This window comes from Vidua chalybeata, chromosome 10, assembly GCF_026979565.1.
Source record: "Vidua chalybeata isolate OUT-0048 chromosome 10, bVidCha1 merged haplotype, whole genome shotgun sequence".
NCBI classification, from domain to species: Eukaryota; Metazoa; Chordata; class Aves; order Passeriformes; family Viduidae; genus Vidua; species Vidua chalybeata.
Genome location: NC_071539.1, coordinates 3,751,970 through 3,761,924, shown reverse-complemented (window position 1 = coordinate 3,761,924; position 9,955 = coordinate 3,751,970).

Below are 9,955 nucleotides of genomic sequence, written 5' to 3'. Positions count from 1 at the left end.
CTGACCTGGCTCTCTCCTTTCCCTGCATTATACTACAAGGATGGACACCTTTTTGCCATCACCACTGTCCCTTGTGTCCCCACAACTGCAGGTGACAACCAGGCTGGCCATGGGGTTGGTAATTTATTGACACAGCTGTTTGACAATTTGTGATTTGCATAATTACACATTTCATATTTGCTAAAAGTAGTTTGCTTTTCTAGCTGGAGAATGCTTTTTTCCCCCTAATTTTGTCTTTCTGGGTGTTTTTTTTTTTATTCCTTGTGATAAGGTTTGGGAGCACTACTATAAGAGAGTTTTGTGTGACCTTGGTCCACATGCCAACAGCCACTCACCACCACTAATAGGTAAAACTACTCAGGGATTTTAAAGCTTTTAACAAGACCTTGTCTAGACTGGTATTTAGTGGCAATACAATTAAATCATATTGCAGAAGAAAGAAAGAAAAAGAGATTAAATTATTTTAATTACCTTTTGAAGCCACTTCTTCCCCATAGAGGTCAGACCTTGGTTTAAATTGCTGCATGTCAGGTGTTGGTCCACTGATGGGGCAGCAGTGTGAAGGTGAAAGGGATCTTGTGTTTGTCTACAAGACAGGCTAAAGCCTGGCCTATAGCACAGCTATATTTGCAATAAATCTGTTCTTATTTTTTTCCTTGCTACAAACTTTGTCAAAGGAGTCCCTCGGCATGGGGCTGTCACTCAGGATTCCTATGAAAAGTCCAGGGCACAGATATTGGGCATAAATTTTCCTGGGATGCATGGATGGGTTTTCCATGCCTGTTTCCCATGGGCATCACCTCTCCCTTTTGTGCCACCCTGCCCTGTAGACCCTCAGTGTGGAGTGAACACCAACCATGTCCAGAGTGGCCAAGGGCTATATTTACTTATTTATCCATATTAATTTCTCCCATATTATCCCATTTATTGTTTCCCCACCACACTTGGGTGGATGGCATTGCTTTGCTCCTTGGGTTTTTCCAGCCCTCCCTCCACATCAGATGCATCTCCAGTGCTGATAATCTTTCCCTAGACAATTAAGCCTTCATTTGTTGCTTCCTTGCAACTCCAGATTTTAAAACTACACACTTTTTTTTTTTTTTTCTGTTAGGTTAGGATTGCTTCCAACTTCCAATCCCCAATTTAGATTACACGCTCAGAAACTAACTCCAAACATTTACTGCGTTTGAAGGTCACAGTGCTATTGATTGATTTCCAGTTATAATGTATGTTGTCCTAACATGAGTTAAAAACATTCTGGGCTAAATCCAAAAATGCTGGGATCAAAGCATCTGGACTTGTTGCTTTCATGTTTGGCACATAAAGGGGCTGGCAGTCACCAATGTGGTCTTGGCTGGGCTATAGTTGTTTTCATTCTCTGATGTGAAACAGTTGGGAATCACAGACCCTCCAACAGTTATAGTGGACTAAATAAAAATTGGCTTAAAAACCTGCCAAGCATTTGAAAGTGCCAGTCTCCAGAGTTTTTCACAACTTATTGGCTATGGCATGTTTTTCTTTTCATTTCTCTTGTGTTTTTTTTCTTCCTCTCTCTCTCTTTTTTTAAGAAAGAATTTTCTGCAAAATTAGACTTTCAGTTGGGTATTTGAAATAGGTAAAGTCTTCATCTCATCAGACCCAATTTATCATCTTTGATCTGACTTCACTCATTCCTTTGGCTGCTCCATCTGATTTTATAATTAAAAAAAATACATTTTTGCTATCGAACTTATCACATAGGAAAATAAACAAAGGCCAATTTCTTGGCTAGCCCATCTTAAAGATATCCCAGCACTGCATCTGCATGTCAGCTTTTCACTTTCAAATTCACTTTAAACAGATTATTCCTAAAGTTTTTTCATTAGTCTCCCCTAAAAGTCTTCTATTTATATTTGCTGTTTATAAAATCGCATCCAGAGGCCATTGTGCAACGCGCTGCACAGAGTCAAAAGCCATCAAGCCCTTGAGACAAACAATGGAAACACTTTACAGATGGGAGCTGTTGTACAGATGGAGGATGGGGGCAGGAGGGACATGGAAGTTGGGGAGAGGAAGAATTATGGATGTTGGCCATGCTTACGAAAGAAGCCAGTGGCAGAGCCAGCCACTTAACCCACATTCCCATCCAGTTTCTTCCCTACTAATTAATTTTCCTCTCTTATCCTTTTAGAAGGCATGTTATAATTTTTACCCCCTTCTCTCGCGTTTCTAAAAAAATAAAATGGTGGCAATTGAAAAATCAAATTCTTCACCAATGTAACGCATTTTTTCAGTCACTTTGGCTAATTTCTAGGAACTGTGTTAGCCTTGGGAGGGATGCTCCATGATCAGCCATGGGGGCTGCCCCCAGTGAGGGCAGCACCAGGAAGGTCACTGCTGCCAAAGTTAAAGAGCTGCTCCTGTTATTTCCAGCCAGACAACGGCACCTCGCTGCACACTGGGTTGAGGTTTATGCTCAGACAAGTTTTAGTGCAGTCTATCGGTCAGAGAGAGCAATGCTGCTCCTCCTGCTTCCCACTCTTGACAGCTAATCCGCAGGAAAAGGGAATTTATTGTGGCCCCATCAGTGGTTCAGCCCTGCACTACACCTCGGCCTCCAAGATTGATGCCGTCAATGTTCTTTGCCCATCCCTCCGTGCCTTCAGCAAACCTCTCCCAAGGGACCACGTGCTGCAAATCCCCTTTCTGCTGCCCAGACTGAGCTGAGATTCCTTGGATTCAGGCTAGTGATACCAGAGCAAAAAGTGGGAGGAAGAAAAGGACTATATGATCCTTAACCTCTGCATGAGAAGCAGGGTCTTGTCTGACTAATTTTTAAACAGACCATTTTCAACATCTCCAAGAGGCTTCCAATCAGTTCTGGGACAGTAAAACTTGGATTGAAGAGAGGCTAAAACCAGCTAAAAGTAATGTTTTAGAGACAGTCAGGACATGAGGGATGAAGTGTTAAAGCAAAGAGATGATTTCAGTTCTGGCACCTTTGGCAAGTCTAAATATCTCTTCAGAACTCATAGTAATGAAAAAATGAATGTTCCACTAAGAAAACCAACACTCAGCATAAAACACACATTTACCATTAATATGTAGTCTAGAGCCATCTAAAAGTAAGATTACCTTATAGTAAAATGAATATAAATTTAGCTTGCTAAAGGATTTTGAGGACATTTTTGTGTTCAGGTGAAACATTATCAATTGCTGCTGTGTGTGGCTGTATTTATACAGTTTGCTTTCTGTATTGCCATTAGAAAAACCCGTGCACATTCTTTCCATGTAAAATAATTTTGTATAATAACTTAGTCCAACAGTTACACCTAGACTGAGTATCAAAGATTTTTTTTATTTTTAATGTTTTGATTATAAGTGAGTAAATGAGCATATGTGCAATTATATTTTGGGTGCAATAGCTTCAGCCGCCACATTTTGGCATTTTATTTTATTAGCTAAAAGCTCACATATGGTTTCCATGTTTCCAATCTGGCTTTAAGGATGCAATGGCTGAATTAAGCAATGTTTCTCCTCACTCCAATTCCCTTAGATATACTTAAAAAGTCCATTCAGATTATAAAAAAAGTAAATTACGTTTTATAATATTCAGAAGGTGGCCCATGGTAGTGAATAATACAGTGCTATCTTGTAAGTCCCCTTGCACCCTGCAGAAACTGTTAAAGGCGAAGTTTCATAGCTTAAAATATTAAATCAGTCTGTGATCCTGTGGGGCAGAGTCATGCCTGAATCCCAGCAGATTTCTTTTGCTAACAACAATGCCATTATATCAGCGTGAGAACCCCCAGATAATGGGTCACCCCACACGGCCACTGGGATTTGCAGGGCCTCCAGCACCTCCCCACCTTGGACCTGGAGGATCTGGGGAGGATTTTGAGAGTCCCTGCTCGACACAGTGTGACAAACTCTAGAAAAATGACCTGGAGGAAAGAGCTCAGGGTCACTTGATGTGTAGCTCTGAGCGTGGTCAACAGGAATTGTTGGGTCTGGGAGAGGAGCACAGCTCCAGGGGGGGTTATGGAAAGGACAAGAACAGCTCTGTATCCCACAGGGTTTGTGGCAGAGGTGGTGTGGCTCAGACATGAGGCAGCACTTCCCAACCACAGACATTGGAATCCCTAAACGCAAAGAGGGAAGTCAGGGAGTCCCTTGGGAAGAGATTTGCAATAACTGCAGGCAAACACACGTCAGGGATGGTCTTGGCCTCAGTGCAGCAGCTTGGCTGAGTGACCTCCCAGGTCCCAGCCAACCCCTCATTTCTGTGAGCTCATCAAACACATCCACCACATCTGGGAGCACGGGAACGTGGGACTTCTCTGCTCAAGTGATGCAAAAGTAAATCACATCCAGGATATCCCTCATTTATTGCAGAATCCTGGAGTGGTTTGAATTGCAGGGGGGCCTTTAAAACCATCTCATTCCAACCTCCCACCATAGGCAGGGACAGCTTCCACTACCCCAGATTGCTCCAAGCCCTGTCCAACCTGGCCTTGAACATTCCCAGATTTGAGGTATCCACAAGCTTCTCTGGACAGCCTGTGCCAGTGCCTCACCAACCAACCTAATACAGATTTCTCCAGATCTTCAAGTTTCCATCTAAATCCATCCAAATCCAACCTTCCTAATACAGACTTCTCCAGTTCTTCAAGTTTCCATCTAAATCCATCCAAATCCAGCAAAACATGCAAGTTTGAACGTAACCCATACCCATAGGTACACTTAAGCATGGGATTAAACAGTTTTCTGAATGGGGTCCCTATGTTGCTAAGGATTGGCTGTTAGTCTTGGCTCTTTTTTTGAGCTAAATTGAGATGGGAAAAGGTTTCCATGCTAGGATGAAGCCAAGGGCTTCTTCTCTCCATTTCTCTCTCTTTTTTTCCTCCTTTTTTTCTCCAATAGAACAAGATAGATGCCTGACAACTTTTTCTATCTTACTAATATCCTGGAATTTGGGCCTTTGGGTGTGGGAAATTCAAGACTAAATCACTGTTCAGACACATTCAGAAGATTGTAGTCCCAATTCTCACATACATGATCTCTCCTGACCACTGGGATGTTTTAAGCAGCAGAGTTCTTATGTTTTGAGTAAATCACAGAATAAAAAGGGGAGAAAGTGTAAGGGGTGGTCTGAATCCATCTGATTTTTCACTGGGTCTTAGTGTTGACAAATAATTTTCTAAAGATTTGTTTTAACTGAAGTGTCCCAATCAACTCTAAACATTTGACTAACATCTTAAAGGGTGACCATTATTTTTTTCAGTTCTTTGGAGACATCAAACTACCACAACTTTGCCTGAAGTCATGGAGAAGGAGGTGACCTCAGCTTTTCTGAAAATCAGCTGTACACATACCATGTTTGTGAACAGAATTACTGTCTGTGATCACCTTTAAAAATGTAGACCTTGGATGTTCTCCCTTTTGAGTACCAGTGAAATGAACTAATCAGAACATCAGGAGCTTGGAGAACAAGTGGATATTGTGTTGGAAATTCCACATAGTGCCTGGACATGGACACACAGTCTGCAAGATCAAGAGATGCTTCAGCCCTTCTGCCGACACTTGAAAAAAAACATTATAAGGTTTAAGGAGGAAAGCAAACTAATGGAAACATCCGCTTAAAAGGACCGTTTCCAATCACTGGTACTCCATTCATTACAGGCCTGAGTGGTTCCAGAGACAACAGAAAACTATGCATTGTTGCAATGCCAAGAACAAGAGACGCAATATGGATGTTGTGTTGCTTCTCACTCATGGCAATCTGAATCTTTTCATGCCCTTCCCATCTCGCCTGGAGCGTTCATCAGCCAGAAAATTACTGCCACTGTCTCCCACGTGACCAAATGGGAGGCAGGGCTGGCGTTTCGGGGCCCTTCCAGACAGACACAGCTGGGCTGGGGTGCTGGCACTGGAGCTGTGTTGCTTGCACAGCCCCAGCAGCAGCGTAAGGCAGACACGGGGCGGGAGTTCTGCCTGATGCATCGTCGAGCTAAAAATCTTTTACGGGAGGCAAAGTTTTTTATGGGAGGTAAAAGCACAGCAGTCCCTTAATTACAATACCTCAAAGTCTTCAGAGAATCACATGGCTGAAGTTTTCCCAGGGCCACTGCGATAACTTGTTAAAATTTGGTCAATGCAATTTAATCTTTGCTCCGCCTGCCATTTCCCCAGCATCCCTGCAGCGTGGCAGTGACATTATGGCACGGACTCTCCGGCATGGTGAGGATTTGAAAATGTCACCATATGTTACATGTATCTCAAGAGCACATGGAAAAACTTCATCTCGAGGCCTGGCAAGGCACGCACAGTAACACTTTTTCAGGGCTTTTTCAGAAAATGAAGCAGCAGCCTTTCAGCAGAGCTTGATTCCAATCCACATCTAGCAGAGGGGAGGGTGCACCATTTCTGATTAGTACCTAAGGAATCTCAAACTACCAGGTAAGGCAGAAATAACCCTACAATGTCCAATATTACCTATGATTGTGGTCAACAGGCCATAACCAGGAGCAGGACATCAGCTGCCACAGCCCAGTGTGAAGTCCATCGCTGTCTACTGGAGTCACCAACTTCTGTTGAGTTTGATGAAGCCAGAATGGGTTAAGAAATGGGTATGTGTGGTGAAACTGTGCAACTTGTATTGTTTTGGCACTAGATATATTCTAAACTAACAATCTTGGCCAAGTTAGGCTTTTTTTTTTTTTAATCTTTCCTTTTAGGCCTCTTGTAATTTAATCTTACCCCAAATTTATGGAAATAATACATACCCACTTTATGCCAATCAGTGAGGATTAGTCTTTGCAAAGACTGTTTCTTCCGTGCTATTTTGCATCTTGGTGCAGTTTTCTAGATCTCTTAAATGCAAAAATAAACAAACATCCATACATCTGGGAGCAGATTTCCAAGAGGAGCCCAGCGCCAGCTCTTTTTCCTGTTCTGAGTGCTCAGCACCCACGACGGGGCCAGTTCAGCTAAACCAGGGCCAGGTTTCCATGGGAACACGGCGATCTGGAGGCTCCCATCGTGACAAATATGCACAGATTCATCGTTTAACTCATCCTCCCACCCAGGAATGATAAAATGACTCAGTGCTGCAGCAGCAACAACATCAGCTATCGATAAGAGCAGCAGCGACCCCGTGACGGACACATAAACAGCTGGGAGGAATGTTGGCCCTGCAGGGAGATTGCTCAAGTCCCCAGTGCAGACCTGAGTGTTTGCTTATGTTCCTGCTTGGCAAGATACGGCACCGAGGAGATACTGGTCAGTGCTTGGGTAAGAGAATCATTTCTGACATGCCACTGGTTCCTCAGAACGTAAGGAAACTGTGCAGAAGGGAGATACAGCGCTGGTAACTGCTCTTCCTTGCTGATTTACTGGGCCTGATTTATGAGGTGCAACTCTGGACAGGATGTTGCCAGTTGAGGCTGTGCGTTGCATGTCAGCTGCAGGATTTAGGGATGACCCACGTCCTGCAGGGAAATGGCTCTGCACTGGGCAGGGGATGGTCTGAGCAGGTGTTTTCCATCTCCAGCTTCTGTGGTGAGTCCAGTTATTCAGTCTGACAACTGCCAAGTGCACATTTAATTGGGCAGGAGAGAGAAGCTGGGTGAGCAAAGCAGGGAAGCCTTGCCCTTGTTCCTACAAACAGCCTGATGAATTTCTTTCTGTTACGGTCCCTCCTTATTTTGGTTTTCCTTTCCACTAACATTTGAATGAACCAAATTCATGGAAAAGCAACTCCACGGTTGTGGAAAGAATCACTGGAAATCATTTCTGCACACAAAAATACTCGGGCTTGTAATCAGGGGACAGTAACCTCATGTGCCAGAGAAGCCACATGATGTTGAGTGTCTGACCTATATCTGAATATGCACAGAATCAGAGAATCACAGGCTGGAAAACCCTCTAAGACCATCAAGTCCAACCATTAACCCAGCACTGCCAGCCATGCCCCTAAGCACCACACTTACATGTTATTTGAACAATTCCAGGTGTGGTGATTCCACCACCACCCTGCACAGCCTCTTCCAATGCCTGATCACCTTTTCAGAGGAGATGTTTTCCCTAATATCCAACCAAAACCTCTCCTGGCCACAACTTGAAGCCATTTCCTCTTCCCATCTCTCCTTCTCAATCCTCTCTCCCATCTTCCCTTCTCAACCTCCTGTCAGGGAGTTGTAGAAAGTGATACGGTCCCCCTGATCCTCCTTTTCTCCATACTAAACAACCCATGCAGGCAGATTCAGCTATCAAACACAGGAGTGGTGAATAGTCACACCAAAAAAAAAAAAAAAAAAAAAAAAAAAAAAAAATTCTTGAGAAATTAGTCAGAAAAACAATTTCGAGAATAATAACAATTGCATAGATCATCTTCCTTGCAAGAAATCATATAGCATGTTGGGAACAACTTTCAATGTGTGTGACTGCTTTGCATCTCGTCTTTTTCATAAAGAGTTTTTTTCCCAACATTATAAAAAAACCCCAAACATCCAAACCCCCACAGTTATTTGCTCACTGTTTGTAACACTCTGCAACTTTAAAAATTCTTCCTCCCCAGTGCAAACATACTTCCTCAGAGAGGCAGCAGCAGAGCCCCGCTAAGATGCTTAAGAGGAGGTCAAGAGAAAAGCCATTTACCAGGGGAATCTCTCTCAGGCCTTAACACATTTTTATTGCTACCTATGCACACAGTGTTCTCTCAGAGGCTAGATGAATAAATATGCCTCTTTTGAGCAAACACTTATAATGCTATTTGAACACGGGGGAAAAACAATTTCAGCTTAAAAATGATACTTACACCATGTTTACATTTTTTTTTCCCAAGCTGCAGTTAAAATGAAACTGTCCAGACAGACATTCAGCATGAGGCTCAGGAAAGCATGTTTCTTTTGGCCCCTTTCACTACAGAATTTCACCTAATAATGAAATACAAAAGACTGGGGTTTGGGGGGGAGAAATACAAAAGAAAGATTTGTTTGTAGATGAATTACTCAGTGGAAATTCATCCAAGAACATCAGTGTAATTGCTCATTAATAAGAGAGTTGGAAGATACTTAAAAATGTTTCTCTTCCTTTGAACTTTCTGCAGCCAAACAGAGTCCCCAAGCTGGCGATGGACTTCACTTGGAATGAGGGGGTGCCCCTTTCCTTCTCCTCTGCTCCCCAAAACCCAGCAGATAATGCTCTGATCTGCTTTGGGGCACTCTGAGCTCAGCCCTCAGTGGCAGATCTGCCCTCGGGCAGGGAACTTCCTCATTTTCACCTCTTTGCCCCCAAATTTTAAATTCCCGAGGCTGGGGAGCAGCTCTCATTTTATCAGATGATGGAGGAATGAGCTGGACCTCTGGACACTGTCCCAGCAGCATTCCTGATGTTTTAAGAGGACTCCTCACACACTAAAAGTTAAGGAGCTCTGAAGGGCTTTCCTGGCCGGGACTGGAGGAGAGTAATTAGCCCCTGTAAGGATCCCTGTTCTCCAAGCTGTGAGAAACTTCAAATCCCACTGACTTCACTGGCACTTCAGGGCACTCAGCACCTCCCAAGATTAATTCCTCAAGCAGGGAGAGGTCTAGAAACATATATATTAGAGCACTTTACGTCTTCAGCTGCAGTAGGGCTCTTTCTGGTGAGCTTGACAAAGGACAGATTATATATTATGCCACGCCATAAACTTCAGCAATCTAAGAATTCTGAAAATACCCCGTTCTATTACTCTCCTCGCTTTGACATGAAATATTAAACACCGCTTACCAAAGTGATGTTATTGAACACAGATGTCTGCTATCACATTCAAATTGTTCAAGTCAATCTAGGTTTATATATTTTCTTTACTTAAGCGTTTGTATAAACCCAAGTGTGCCCTGACAGTAATGATTTCACAATATACTATATTCAATTAAGGAGACAAATATGCATTTACATTTTTACTGAACTTGTTTCACACACACACACACAC